General features: G+C 45.7%; 1 long non-coding RNA gene across 1 annotated transcript in view; it reads right to left on the bottom strand.

Moving 5' to 3' along the window:
• Window positions 1–4,070, bottom strand: part of LOC141583624 (uncharacterized) — a 31,588-nt gene extending 27,518 nt beyond the window's left edge. The window contains exon 1 of the long non-coding RNA XR_012516323.1: window positions 2,399–4,070. This is a non-coding gene — a long non-coding RNA (uncharacterized LOC141583624). The remainder of the gene's footprint in view (window positions 1–2,398) is intronic.
• Window positions 4,071–15,135: the final 11,065 nt, after the last annotated feature.

Below are 15,135 nucleotides of genomic sequence, written 5' to 3'. Positions count from 1 at the left end.
CTAATTTTTGTATTTTTAGTAGAGATGGGGTTTCACCATGTCGGCCAGGATGGTCTCAATCTCCTGACCTCATGAGCCTCCCGCGTTGGCCTCCCAAAGTGCTGGGATTATAGGCTTGAGCCACTGTGCCCAGCCCAGGGTCTGAGATTTTTAGCCTACTTATAACTAAGTTACCCTGCTATGACTTCACAGATGCTGGCAAAAGACATGTGACTCTAGGGTCAGAGACAATGAACTTTATTATGCACAGCACAGCAAGCAGTATGAGTATCAGCATAGCAGCCGTGCCCTCAAGTCCCCAGGCACAATACAGAAAGTCCCACACGAATGAAGGGAACCCTGAGCTTAGGGACCCCAAATGTTATATGATGGGTAGCAGGCAGCCCTACCCTTTGCTCTGGAGGGAAATATTTTCTCTGTTTTCTAAGGTTCTAAGCAAGCTTCCCTTTCCTCTGGAGAAACAGCCTCTCTATTTTCCAAGCATACATGCTGTACCAACATCATTGGAAAGCTGATCAAATAAAAGGCAGTCAGTGTGTCTGTTTGCAAGATATACAGAAATGTGTAAGAGCATGGAGAAACATCTCCCAGCAATGTCCTTCTCAGGGATTTCTGTCTATGCATTACTGGCTGGGACTATAGCATATGGCCACCTCTCACTGTAAGGGAGGTTATGAAATGGAGTATTTTTGCTTGGGCACATTGCTGCTCTAAATAAAACTGTGGTTCTGTTAGTAAGGGGGGACATGCAAAGGATAGAGTTTCACGAGAGCAAGGCAAAAACCCTGCCCAAGGGTTTTTATCTAACGTGTGGCCAACATGTTTTTCTTATGCTGCAATCAATATTATGGCACCTTATTTACTGAGCCTTGTAGAAATAATTTGTACAATTTAAGACATAAGAAAATGTGAGCTTTTAGTCCCAATCAAGTATTGTTTTACCAATTTCAAATAAGCAATTGGTAGTTTAGTGTAGCGTTTTAATGTCATGGCTGCATAATATCTCAGTATACAAGCCCATTAATTCCTTAGAGCTATTTTCACTTTAAAAAAAAAATTCCTATCAGTTATTTTTACAGACCACACTTTGGGAGTGAACACTGTTAACAATTCTCTTAATTCAAGAAAAATTCTGTGTCATGAATTTCCCCCAGTCTTTGAGTGTCTGCAGCTTAAGGAACATGTTCTACTTTGTGAACAGATAGGTGTTTGGTAAGAGGTTTATAAATATACTTTTTCTGGTTTCATTTATTTTAAGAGGATTTTTTTTTTTCACCTCATGACAGTCATTTGGGGCTGACAACGTTACCATGGTAACCATGTTCCAAAATTCTGGTTGCCAGTGAATATTGATCCTCAGCACTTCAACACACTTCATTACAATTGTCACCTCTCTACATGAAGGAGGTTCCGCTCGGAGAGCACATTTAGGGCAAGGAGTCCTGGCTCAGTGGCGGCGAATTACTCTAGAATAAATCTGCAGGATTTTCCTCCCAGGAACCCCATCTAAAGATCCCATTGAGAATCTGACTCAACCCACATCATTCTGGCTTACATTTTCACTGAAACAGATAGGAGCAAAACTTCTTTGTTTCCTTTTCAGCTGCATCGCGAGAGCTCAGAAGCTCAGTTAATGCAACACAGGAGGCGCTGAGGGGAAATTACAGATGAAAAAATGGACGTACCCTCTCCAGAGGCAAAGAAGTTTGCAAATTACTTTTTGAAGGCCTCACTATATAATTTTGAGGTTAAAAATGCTTTCCTCCTGGGAAGGAGAGATTTTAATGTGGGGTGTATGCTGGAACTGAATGATTGATTCAAATCGGAGTCCAGGGGCCTCATGGGAGTGATGATGGTCCGGGCTACAGCAAGGTGATTGCAGATGGAGTTTGCCCCTGTTCTCCATAAATGGGGGAGAGCCTCTAGTCATCAGTGAGGTTTTTAAGAAGGGGGAAGCTTGTTAGAGACAACAGCTTTGCAAACTTAATTCTCCTTGCCAAGAGCTAATGGACTGCCTTCAATGTGTATGAAAATATGTCCGCATAGTGACCAGAGAAGCCAAAATGAGGCCTCTACAGATCGAATTTGGCATCAAACTATCTCCATAAAGTCTGGATTTACTTATTTTACTCTCTGCTATAACCAAGAAAAAAACCAAACAAAACCCAGCAAAGGTTCATTGAGACAACAGTCAGTCACAAAGAAAGGAATTTGAACCAAGATAAAGTAGTTATATTTTATCCACGTTCCTGAAGCCAGTGTGCTAATAGTTAACAAATGCGATTTAGCCCATCACCATTAGATTAAAATTTAACCAAATCCGCATAGACTTTGTGTGACTAATCTACACACACACACACACACACACACACACACACACACACACACACACAAATACCTTTTTTTTGAGATGGAGTCTTGCTCTGTTGCTCGGGCTGCAGTGCAGTAGCGCGATAGCTCACCGCAACTCCGCCTCTCAGGTTCAAGTAATTTTACTGCCCCAGCCTTCTGAGCAGCTGGGATTACTGGTGTGCGCCACCACGCCCAGCTAGTTTTTGTATTTTTAGTAGAGACGAGGTTTCACCAGGTTGGCCAGGCTGGTCTGGAACTCCTGACCTCAAGTGATCCGCCTGCTTAGGCCTCCCAAAGGGCTGGGATTACAGGTGTGAGCCACCACGCCTGGCCACAGATAATCTTTTGATGTCTCAAGAACTATGGACAGAATTAAAGAATTCCAAGATCAAGTGAGACCATTCATTTTCTTATGATCTTGGTCCTGTGTTTGGAGAGGCAAATGTGCGTTTTAGTGAATTGTAAATCCAGGGAGAAAGCACAGTAGAAGAAACTCTCAGCTGTCTTTGTAGCCATAGCTAACCTTTACGGAGCTCTATCAGCCAGGCAGTTTTTACTCATCAGTTCTTAATAGGATTTCACTGAATGTTTATTAGCAGTTTAGGGAGGTGGATGGTGTTATAATCTCCATTTTCCAATTGTGGCAACAAGAGACATGGAGAAATTAAGCGACTTGCCCGATGTCACACAGTTAGTTGTACAGGACCATGCTCCGTGTATAAGATGTTACCCACAGTCCCCCTAGCTTTATGGCTCATGATCTGTGCAGAATGCTATTTTGGAAAGCAGGGAGAAAATCAGGCTGCGGAATACTGGGAAGGAAAAAACAAAGGAAGGCTCTTAAGTGACAACAACTGTCTCCAAGGACAGTGCAATTTCTCATCAGTGGGGTACTGGTCAGGCTCCCCAGCCTCAGAGGCCCATCCAGGGTTTCTTCATCGCCAGAATCACGCTGTTCATCTGCTCATAGGGGTGCGTCAGCCCTGGAAAGGAGCCCAGGCATTAGGGCTGCCAGAGACCTGGCTGGTCTACCCAAAGACAGAGGAGGACGCCATTCCTGCGTAAATTCTCTTTCAAATGAGCTTTCTGAGATAGATCCTGTGTGTTTCAGTGTCTGTCCTCCTCAGTACATCCTTTCCGGCTCCAAAAAGGCGCATCCGTTGATATTCATCCAGTTCTCCCAGTGGCCTTGCATGCTGGTGACTGTGCTTCCCAGGGGAATGGAGTCATGCCTGGTACTGCGTTTCTGGAAGGATCTTATCAGAGTGAAAGTGGTGTGACGTTTGGGTACAGATTGGCTTATCAGCAAAATGCACTTCTTTTTAATTTATGCTGCCTGTTTTCCCTGGAAAATAAAGCTCCAATTAATCCAGATAATATATGGAGAATGTGCAGAACTGTGATGTTGGTGTCTGTTGTTGGAAATTAAAAAGCAGAAAGGAACTATGCTAATACTTCCTTATGGAATTTCTTCACCTGCCCTCTCAGTATACTAACAATCTCTTAGGTCACAAACCTTTACATCATTTATCATTAGGCCATTAAGATAATGAATGCCTCTGGCCCTAAAATCTGCATTATTACAATCATTTGGTTTAAAAATATATGAGTATCGGCCGGGCGCAGTGGCTCAAGCCTGTAATCCCAGCACTTTGGGAGGCCGAGGCGGGTGGATCACGAGGTTGAGAGATCGAGACCATCCTGGTCAACATGGTGAAACCCTGTCTCTACTAAAAATGCAAAAAATTAACTGGGCATGGTGGCGTGTGCCTGTAATCCCAGCTACTCAGGAGGCTGAGGCAGGAGAATTGCTTGAACCCAGGAGGCGGAGGTTGCGGTGAGCCGAGATTGTGCCATTGCACTCCAGCCTGGGTAACAAGAGCGAAACTCCGTCTCAAAAACAAACAAACAAACAAAAATATATGAGTATCTCTAATAAAAGGGATGATTATATCAATTTCTAAAACTTTAAAAATCCAATGGCAAGTCCTCTTGGTTCAATCCATAATATCAGTTCTCGTAGTTTTTGTTTATTTATTTCTTTATTTATTTAGAGACTGAATCTTGCTCTGTCACCCAGCCTGGAGTGCTGTGGTGCAGTCTCAGCCCACTGCAACCTCTGACTCCTGGGTTCAAGCGATTCTCCTGCCTCAGCGTCCCAATTAGCTGGGATTATAGGCACGTGCCACAACACTAGGCTAATTTCTTGTGTTTTTAGTAGAGTCCGGGTTTCACCATGTTGGCCAGGCTGGCCTTGAACTCCTGACCTCAAGTGATCTGCCTGCCTCCGCCTCTCAAAGTACTGTGATTACAGGCATGAGCCAGTGTGTTTTAAAGGCCAGCTTTAGTTTTAAACCAGTGATTTAAAGTATAATTTAGTTGTTCCTCTGAAGATTATAACTTAAAAAAAAAAATCACATTTGGAGATAATTGTTCACATTTGGCTGAGGATGTTTCTATTTGGAAATGCATAATAGAATGTAAAATTATGACTTATAATAGCTTTCAGTTTATAATTAAAATCAAAATGGGAACATCCAAGTATTCAAGTAAATGAGACAACTAGGTATTTCTGAAAGGTATTCTTTATATGAGGAGTCAAGGTAACATGTTTTGTTAGCATTATTAGACATTAATTTTTTTTCTGCTTTTGTGCAGGTGAGGTGGGGAGGAGCAGATGTTTTGGCTCTAGCGAGACAATAATTTGCTTCATTATTATTGTTTGACTTTACCTTGTTTGTGCCTTTGAATTGCTAACAGAGTCTTGCAACACTTACTATGGGGCCTGAAATGTACAATCAGGGGCCAGAAGGCCTTGAGAGAGCTGAAAAAGCCATCATCACCCTAGCCTCACCCAGTCACCTGTCTCCAGGCAAAATAATTCCCTGTCCTCCAGGATGATTTGGAGAAGACCAGCCCCGCTCAGCTGCTGTTGCCGACCAACCATAGTTCTTGTTACCCTGGGCCACAAGTGCCTTGTCCACCAGATTGAGAAAGTTAGTTCCAGAAGGAAGTGAGAAACTGACCATGGAAGAGTGGACCCATGTTGCCAAAAACATAGTTCTGGAGACAGACTTGTGAACAAAGATGGGTGAGTATGAGTGAGGTCTGGCTGGAACACGGCAGAGAAGAAATTCAACTATGCAAATGAGTTCAATCAAAGAGTCGAATGAAAGACTGATGTGGTCACGAAAACAAAGCAAAACAGGCGCTCAATGAATACTTCCCACTGAAAAACATCCAAAGATGCTGGTCAGATGATCCTCAGGAGGGAAAAATCCTGGCTTTCATTGTTAAGGGTCTGTGGACAGAGTAATTGCAGCTTGAATCATGGGGTCTCCTTGGAGCTGCAGGCACCAAGCCTCAGAGCTGAACACAGAAGCTGGGCTTGTTAAGTAGGGTGTGGCAGAGACTGCCAGTTGCCTACCCAGTATCCAGTGTCCTCTTTTTCCTTAGTCACATAACCCAGATTTTAATCTGGGTGGCAGTGTGCTCAGCTGAAAGACTACACTTGGAAGCCACATTTGCAGCCTGATGGCCAGTGAGACATAAGCAGAAGCGGTTGGGTGTCTTCTGTGGACTCCTTAAGAGGGGATAGATGACTGAGTCGCTCCTTTTCTCCTTCTGCCTTCCCCCCACACCTTTCTGGAACAGGAAGATTAATGTGATGTTTAGAGCTCTAGCTGCCACATTGGACCATGAAGTTATCTGTTTTTTTAAAATTAATTTTTAGTTTTATTTCAATAGATTTTTGGGGTACAGGTGGTTTTTAGTTACATGGATAGGTTGTTTAGTGGTGATTTCTGAGATTTTAGTGCACCTGTCACCCGATCAGTGTACCCAGTATATAGTCTCTTCTCCCTCACCCCCCTCCCAACTCTCCCCCAACACCCGGTTTCCAAAGTCCATTATATCATTCTTATACCTTTGCATCCTCATAGCTTATGAAGTGATCTTGAAGACGAAAGCCAGATACGAAGGATGGCAGGACAGAAAGAACTCTGACGATGCCGAAGCTCCCATACCAGCCAGACCCCAGCCTTCTTTTGCATGAGAAAGAAATAAGCTTCTATTTTATTGAAAGCACTCTTTTTCATTCACGCAGGACATCACAAGCTGAGGGATCTTGGAAAGGCTTTGCCAGAGGAGTGAAAAACTGGCATGTTTTGGTTTATTTGTTTCAGTTAAATAAACTGTAAGATAAAGATGACTTAAAATGAAAAAGCATAGCCTTTGAGCTCAGTCATAAAAAGGAATCAAGGGATTACTATTTTATATATTTATTTGGTCTAAACAAAAAAGAGCTTTATTCTCTCATGTAAGTGAGAAGTCCAGAGGTCACGTGGGCTTCAGGTAAGGCCTCACGTACAGCTGGATGAGTCAATGAAGACCCAATGTCTTTCTGTCTCTTCTTAGTCCGCCACGGTGCCGGCTTTATTCTTGGGCTGTCTTGCCAAATGATCACAAGATGGCTGCCCGACACAACCTGAGTATGGCTGTCCTCATTCATGTTTCCTCAGAGAAAGGAAACTTCTTTCCCAGAAGCCCCTGGCAAAGTCCCCTTGCATTGGCCTGCATTGAGTGACTATCCATAAGCCAGTCTCTGGGGCTAGGATGATGGGGGTCACTGGTTGGCTTAAACTTCCCAAGATCTACCCAGAGAATTGTGACTATATCAGTCCCTCTCAACAGCACGGCTGGGGAGTATGGGACACTGTTAGGAAAGAGAAAAGAAGAAAAATGCCCGTAGGGAGGCCACCATATGCCCTATACTTTTCCTGGTCTTCCTCACCGAGTAGTGTTATTTAAAGGACTTTCATTTTGTAAAAGGCAAATTGCTCCCAAAATGTCTATTGCTCTCACATTTCATTTTCAGTAGCCTGAAACCCAATATTAGACTTATTGGTTTGGGGTAAAGCACGGGATTTCCTGCAAAACCTGTGCTTCATTCATTCAACTTACCTCATTCATTAATTCCTCAGTAGACATTTCTTGGGTGCTGGTTATGTGTCATACACTCTGCAGGTCTTGCCTCAGAGGATAAACATATCATTAGCCATTGGGATGGGTGGCAGTAGCACCTGAGGCATCCATACTCTTTATGAAGATCAGGACTCAAGTAGGAAGCCATGGGAAATAGGACAGGTAAGTTTTGATCATGAGGAGGGAACAGGCCTAGGAGTTGGGCATAGGGTGACTCCCAGAGATAGTGCACCTGCATGGGTCCCTCAGCGAGGACCCCGGGTGGGCTGATGGTTCTGTGAACCTCAGAAAGGGAGGCTGATATGAGGGCTGCATTTGGAGGCTTCAAGCTGTGCGTGTTTTGCCATCTTACCAGGGCAGGCTTTGTAATTGTGGTTTCCAGTCCCCCAGCTGGGAAGTCTCCAGTGGAAAGATGAGTAGAGTCTGTGGTGCTTGATTTGGGCTTTGGGAGGATTTGGGGGTAAGATGCTAGGAAGTGAGAGTGAAATATCTGAAACTTCCAGGAAGCATCTTCCCCAGTCCAGCTCATCTGCTGTTTTCCTGGTGCTGGAACAGCTTCTCAGGAGTTTTCCATTTTTCATGGCACAATTCTTCCTCTTGCAAGTGTAAGAGAATAAGAGCTTCATAACCCAAATAGTTCACAGCGTGGTATTCGCCTCTATTTAAAACCATCTCCCACAGGGTTTAATTAACAATGTACATGTCAAATTATGTCACACCCATTACTTGCTCTAATTTGGTCCGGCTGGGTCAGGCAGTCCCTGAACTCATGGAGCTGTTAACCTCCCAGGAGAGAGTCACGGCTGCTGTGCCTACACTGCCCTTGGCCTTGGCTGTGTCAGGGTAGAACACTGTACTGGGAAAGTACCAGGCAGTGCTGCAGGGAAGGTCAAGTTTGTGACGACAGTGACCAGTCATCAACCCCTTTGCCAGAGCATTGCCTCTAGAGATGACTATGTGGGTTGAATCTGTCATTTAGCAGCTGTGTGATCTTGGGCACATTAACTTTTCTGAGCCTCATTTCCCACATCTGTGAAATAAGACTATTATAACAATTCACTTATATTGATACTTTTTTTTTTTTTTTTTAGATGGAGTCTCGCTCTATCGCCAAGCTGGAGTGTAGTGGCACCATCTCAGCTCACTGCAACCTCCACCTCCCAGGTTCAGGCGATTCTCCTGCCTCAGCCTCTTGAGTAGCTGGGATTATAGGCGCCCGCCACAACCCCCGGCTAAGTTTTGTATTTTTAGTAGAGATGGGGTATCACCATGTTGGTCAGGATGGTCTCGATCTTCTGACCTCGTGATCCACCTGCCTCGGCCTCCCAAAGTGCTGGGATTACAGGCATGAGCCACCCTGCCCAGCCACATTTATACTTTTAATTATATTTATATTTATTTGACTAGGGCATACTGAGAATTAAATGCCATAATGCATGTAGAATGTTTCGCATAATGCCTGGCACTTAGCAGTAACTCAATACCAGCTACTTAGTAGTAGTATTTATTTACTTGTTAAAAAAAACAGCTGGGTGTGGTGGTTCACACATGTAATCCCAGCACTTTGGGAGGCTGAGGTGGGTGGATCGTGAGGTCAAAAGATTGAGACCATCCTGGCCAACATGGTGAAACCCTGTCTCTACTAAAAATACAAAAGTTAGCTGGGTGTGGTGGCGTGCCTGTAGTCTCAGCTACTCAGGAAGCTGAGTCAGGAGAATCACTTCAACCCGGGAGGCGAAGATTGCAGTGAGCCAAGATTGTGCCACTGTACTCCATCTGGCGACAGAGCGAGACTCCATCTCAAAAAAAAAAAAAAAAATCTTGTTTGGTCCCTCAAAACGGGGATTCCTTCTGAGATCACATTCAGGAAATACTTCACCAGCCCTTAAGAAACTGGATGAGGCCGGGCGCGGTGGCTCAAGCCTGTAATCCCAGCACTTTGGGAGGCCGAGGCGGGTGGATCACGAAGTCGAGAGATCGAGACCATCCTGGTCAACATGGTGAAACCCCGTCTCTACCAAAAATACAAAAAATTAGCTGGGCATGGTGGCGCGTGTCTGTAATCCCAGCTACTCAGGAGGCTGAGGCAGGAGAATTGCCTGAACCCAGGAGGCAGAGGTTGCGGTGAGCCGAGATCGCGCCATTGCACTCCAGCCTGGGTAACAAGAGTGAAACTCCCGTCTCAAAAAAAAAAAAAAAAAAAAAGAAACTGGATGAAGATAGGAGGCAGCCTTTCTTGGAAGGGGTAGAGGGGAGCCAAAGAATCTGCAATGCTACCTAGACATCAGGATTATTAATATGTGTGCCAAGACTTTAAGTAATAAAGGAGATCACATATGTGTGGGCACAGAAAGATTCTTTTTCTGCCTTGGGGTTTCACAGGTCAATCTGTGTGGTCAGTCTTCTTGTGGTCAGTCTGCAGAGCCCCAGGGGAGAAGACAGAAGGATGCTGGGCATTCTCTCCATTTTAAATAGAGGTAAACTGAGGCACAGAGAAGTCTCCACACACAGGTACAGTACTTCTCATCCCCTCTCAAAAAACAAGGGAAACTAGTAATTGTAGAGCGAGAGGCAGACTCTCTTGCCCAGAGAGACCTGACACCGAGGCCAGTATCGGGGAGAATTACCTTGGTTTACTTTACATGCACAAAGACTGTACTTCTTACCCTCTCTCCACATTCAAAAATCTCTGGGGTATATCAGCAGCCTCCTTTATGGTATTTCCAGGAGAGGGAGTGTGTGTTGTAGAAAAAGCCCTGGACTGTAATCAAGAAACTTGTACTGTGATCCCAGTCCCACCAAACCAGCTATGTGGCCTTGGCAAAGTCACTGAACCCAGCATTGTACTTGAGAAACTGAAGCGAAAGCTTTGGACTACATCAGTGGTTCCCAAACCTGACTCCTCACGAGAATCCATGTGTGTGTGTGTGCGTGTGTGCAGGTGTGAGTGTGCGTGTGTGTGTGTTGGGGCAGGGGGAGCAGGAGTTTAGAAATCTGTATTTTATTTTTTGTTTGTTTTTTGAGACAGAGTATCACTCTGTCACTCAGGCTGGAGTGCAGTGGCACCGTCTCCGCTCACTGCGACCTCTGCCTCCCAGGTTCAAGCAATTCTCCCATCTCAGCCTCCCAAGTAGCTGGGATTATAGGTGTGAGCCACCACGCCTGGCCAGAATCTGTATTTTGGAAATGTTGAGATGATTATCAAGAGCAGTCATTGCTGGGGACCCTGGAGCAGATGCTTTCTAGAGAGTCTTGCTAGGCTCTAACATTTTCTGACTCCAAAGCTTCTTTTAGCAATTCCACACAATTCAGTCCAAAGCCGACGTCAGCCTTTGCAGTCAGCGCCCAGGAGCAAATCGGTGTGTGATCCCACGTGTGCGGGGCTTTCTGTGTGTTTGCACCCTGGGTCCTGACTGTTTCTTGGCTAATCTGGCATTGAAGCCTGCATCTTGGGCTCACCTGGGGCCACTGGCGCCTGGACCCTGACTTGCTCCAGAGGGTCTAGGGCCTTCTTGCCATTGTGCTGTGGTCTGGAATGCCAGCTGCACCCGCCCTGAGTCCAAGAGCAGATTAGGAATCCTGACCAGCCTCCCCCACACCCTTGAGCCCAGCGTCCTTCACAGGAGTTTTGAATTCGCAGTCATGCCTCTCCAGCTGTCTCAGAGTTACGAAAACTCTCAGTGTTAATAAGGAGCTGTGGAACGCCAGGGCTAAAGCTGTCTTTAGCTCTTCTTTCAAAACGTTCAATCCTGACATTCTCTGGCTTACTAAATAGGGAGGAGGCTTTTGCGTTTGTGTGGGGGTGGAGGAAGGAATAAACTGTGGCTCCCAGGGCTGACTTTTATCCAGGGAACACATGTCTAGACATTCTCTGAGTGGCAGACAGGACAGTGCGGCTCTATGGTGGGAGTGACACTGTGGTCCCTTGCCTGCGGGACACTCCAAGCAAGTGGGGCAGGGCTGCATGGGCAGGTGTTGGGTGCAGTGAGCAGAGGAGGGGGTGCCGTGGGCTCACTCACCTTGTGCTTTTGCCCACTGCTCTTGTGTAGGGACACAATCTAGTGTTGCCAAAGCTTGTGATTCTTGGAAGAAATCAGAAGTCTCAGTTTTACCCGAATTCTCCCAATTTTAAAATGATGACACATTTAATTTTTACAATTCCTTAGGCCGGGTGTGGTAGCTCTATGCCTGTAATCCCAACACTGGGAGGCTGATATGAGAGGATCACTTGAGACTAGGAGTTCAAGACCAGCCTGCGCAACATACCAAAACCCCCTCAATTAAAAAAACAAAAACAGGAAACATTAAAAAAAAAATCCTGACACCAAGCAAATTGCACCTTCAGGCTATAGTCTGGGTAGAGCCTGGCCACAGGACTAGTCTGGGTGTGCTTTAATATTCTGCCCCCAAATACGCAGAGCCCCAAAGGAGATCCTTCGTCTTAAGAGCCTAAATCCACCTTTAACTTGGTGACGTCCTTTGTTGCAGGGAGAAGGGATGCTATGGCTCTCTAAAGCCTTAGGAGTCCAGTTTCTCTGCTGCTGTATCCATGGATCGGCAGTCCTCACCTTCCCTCTCCCTCTGTCTGTCCCTTGCTCCCAGTAAGCTTAGATGGGGCTAGTAGCGCCCTCTCCCTGGCTCTCCTCAGGTGTGTAACCAGGCTACAAGCTCTCACACTGGCTCCTTTCCCATTCTAGAAACAAATTCAAACCCAAGTAACAGTGAAGTACCCTGCAGCACGAATGATTTTGAGCCATATATATATATATATATATATATATATATATATATATATATTTTTTTTTTTTTGAGATGGAGTTTCACTCTTGTTACCCAGGCTGGAGTGCAATGGCGTGATCTCGGCTCACTACAACCTCCGCCTCCTGGGTTCAGGCAATTCTCCTGCCTCAGCCTCCTGAGTAGCTGGGATTACAGGCACACGCCACCATGCCCAGCTGATTTTTTATCTTTTTAGTAGAGACGGGGTTTCACCATACTGACCAGGATGGTCTCGATCTCTTGACCTCGTGATCCACCTGCCTCGGCCTCCCAAAGTGCTGGGATTACAGGCTTGAGCCTCCTCAGCCACTGCGCCCGGCTGAGCTATATTTTTTAAAGGTAAATAATTTTTTGAGCCACGGTCTCGCGCTGTTGCCCAGGCTGGAAAGCAGCAGTACGATCATGGCTCACCACAGCCTCTACCTCCCAGGCTCGAGGGATCCTCCCACCTCAGCCTCCTGAGCAGATGGGACTACTGGCATGCGCCACCACATCCAGTTAATTTTTGTAGTTTTTGTGGAGATGGGGTTTTGCTATGTTGCCCAGGCTGTTCTTGAACCCCTGGGCTCAAATGATCCACCCTCCTCAGCCTCCCAAAGTGTTGGGATTACAGGCATGAGCCACTGTGCCTGCCAGGCCAAAGGTAAATAATGTATGTTCTTTGATACTTTATCAGAAACTATTTGTGACACATGTCACAGCAGATGAGTGGTGACAATGGAATTTCTATACAGGAAACTCTTGGGAATGGCATTTCGTTTGGGAGCGAGGAATGGCTAAAGGACTTCATGTAAAGCTACACTGCATATTTGTTATGTATTAAACTATCTTTTTATTTAAATTGTGGGGGTTTTTTTTTGTGTTTTTTTTTTTGTTTGTTTGTTTGTTTTTGAGACAGAGTCCCACTCTATCACCCAGGCTGCAGTGCAGTGGTGTGATCTTGGCTTACTGCAACTTCTGTCTCTTGGGTTCGAGCAATCCTCCTGCCTCAGCCTCCTGAGTAGCTAGGACTATAGATAGTCCTGAACTGCCACACCTGGCTAATGTTTGTATTTTTAGTAGAGGCAGGTTTTCACCATGTTGGTCAGGCTGGTCTCGAAGTCTTGAGCTCAGGTAATCCACCCACCTAAGCCTCCCAAAGTGCTGGGATTATAGGTATGAACACCATGCCTAGCCTAAATTGCGCTTCTATTTTAAAACAAAGTCATGGTGGTTTATTTTACGTGTCAACCTGACTGGCCACAGGGTGCCCAGGTGGCACCTTGTTTTGGGGTATGTCTGGGAAGATGTTTCCAGATGGAATCAGCGTTTGTATGGGTGGACACAGTAAAGTCGCTTGCCTTCCCCAGTGTGAGTGGGCATCACCCAATCCATTAAGGGCCTGAATAAAACAAAAGGCAGAGGAAAGAGGAATGTGGCCCTGTTTTCCAGCCTCACCGCTTGACCTGGGACATCTTATGTGGTGAGCCATGGTCGCAGCACTGAACTCCAGCCCTCCACTGAGATCTCATCCATCAGCTCCCCTGGTTCCCAGGCTTTCCAACATGGGTTGTATTATATGACTAGCTTTCCTGGGTCTCCAGCTTGCAGATGGCAGATCATAGGACTTCCCGACCTCTATGACGGCATGAGCCAATTCTTCATAACAAATTTCCTTTTATTTACATGCACACACACACACACACACACACACACACACACACACACACACACAATCTCCTACTAGTTCTGTTTCTCTGAAGAACCCTAATACACAAAGAAAACCTCCAGAAGCCAAGCCTTGGCACTGCCCCCTGTGATTGATCAGGACATATGCAAAGCAAGATATGTAGAGACCCGGTTTGTTCCAGATAGGGAGGAAAATGGTCAGAATGAAATCCCAGAACAACCCAGGGAAAGTGTACCTTCTACTGCTCAGGCAAATACTCAATTTTAAGGGTGAGAATTTTTAGCTTAGTTCCTGAAAGTGTCCTGGACCAGCAAGATGCATTCTCACCACCACGCTGGGTCATTCTGGATAAAATCAAACCTGCTTCTTGGCAAAGGTCAGTGGTAATGTCAGTAACGTCTCAGACACCTGCCCATGGATGCCTTCTGCCAGGCAGCCAGATGGCTCATTACGACCCACATGTAGCCCTCTAGGCCCAGTGCCCTGGCTTGGTGGCCGCAGATGGCCTGGGGGACAGGGCCTTGATCTCATTGCTCAGAATGTTCCCAGAGATCATCTTAAGATGAGCAAACTCAGGGGACACCAAGGACGATTTCCTTAGATCTGGGTGGACCTGACTTAAAGTTTACTTCTAAGTAACTTATAAACTCTAGGAAAGTAGAATAAAATGAAACATACTTGTTACCTGCCAGGAAGTGGTTGAATTCTTGCTGTTACCATAATGCTGCTATTTAGTATTATTTCAAGTAAGTAATCAGTGAAAACTCAGAAGGTTTCAATTTAAAATAAAGTTTAAAAATAAATAAATAATGGCCGGCCACAGTGGCTCATGCCTGTAATCCCAGCACTTTGGGAGGTTGAGGTGGGCAGATCATGAGGTCAGGAGATTGAGACCATCCTGGATAACATGGTAAAACCCCGTCTCTACTAAAAACACAAAAAATTAGCCGGGCGTGGTGGCACGAACCTGTAATCCCAGCTACTAGAGAGGCTGAGGCAGAAGAATCACTTGAACCCAGGAGGCAGAGGTTGCAGTGAGCTGAGATCGCACCACTGCACTCCAGCCTGGGCGAGAGAGAGAGACTCTGTCTTAAAAAATAATAAAAATAAGGCCAGGCGCAGTGGCTCACACCTGTAATCCCGGCACTTTGGGAGGCCAAGATGGGCGTATCACAAGGTCAAGAGATCAAGGCCATCCTGGCCAACATAGTGAAACCCCTTCTCTACTAAAATACAAAAAAATTAGCTGGGCGTGGTGGTTTGCTCCTGTGGTCCCAGCTACTCCAGAGGCTGAGGCAGGAGAATTGCTTGAACCCAGGAGACAGAGTGGCAGTGAGCCGCGATCGCGCCAC

This window comes from Saimiri boliviensis, chromosome 2, assembly GCF_048565385.1.
Source record: "Saimiri boliviensis isolate mSaiBol1 chromosome 2, mSaiBol1.pri, whole genome shotgun sequence".
In the NCBI taxonomy this organism is placed as follows: domain Eukaryota; kingdom Metazoa; phylum Chordata; class Mammalia; order Primates; family Cebidae; genus Saimiri; species Saimiri boliviensis.
This window is presented reverse-complemented; position numbering and strand designations above follow the sequence as displayed.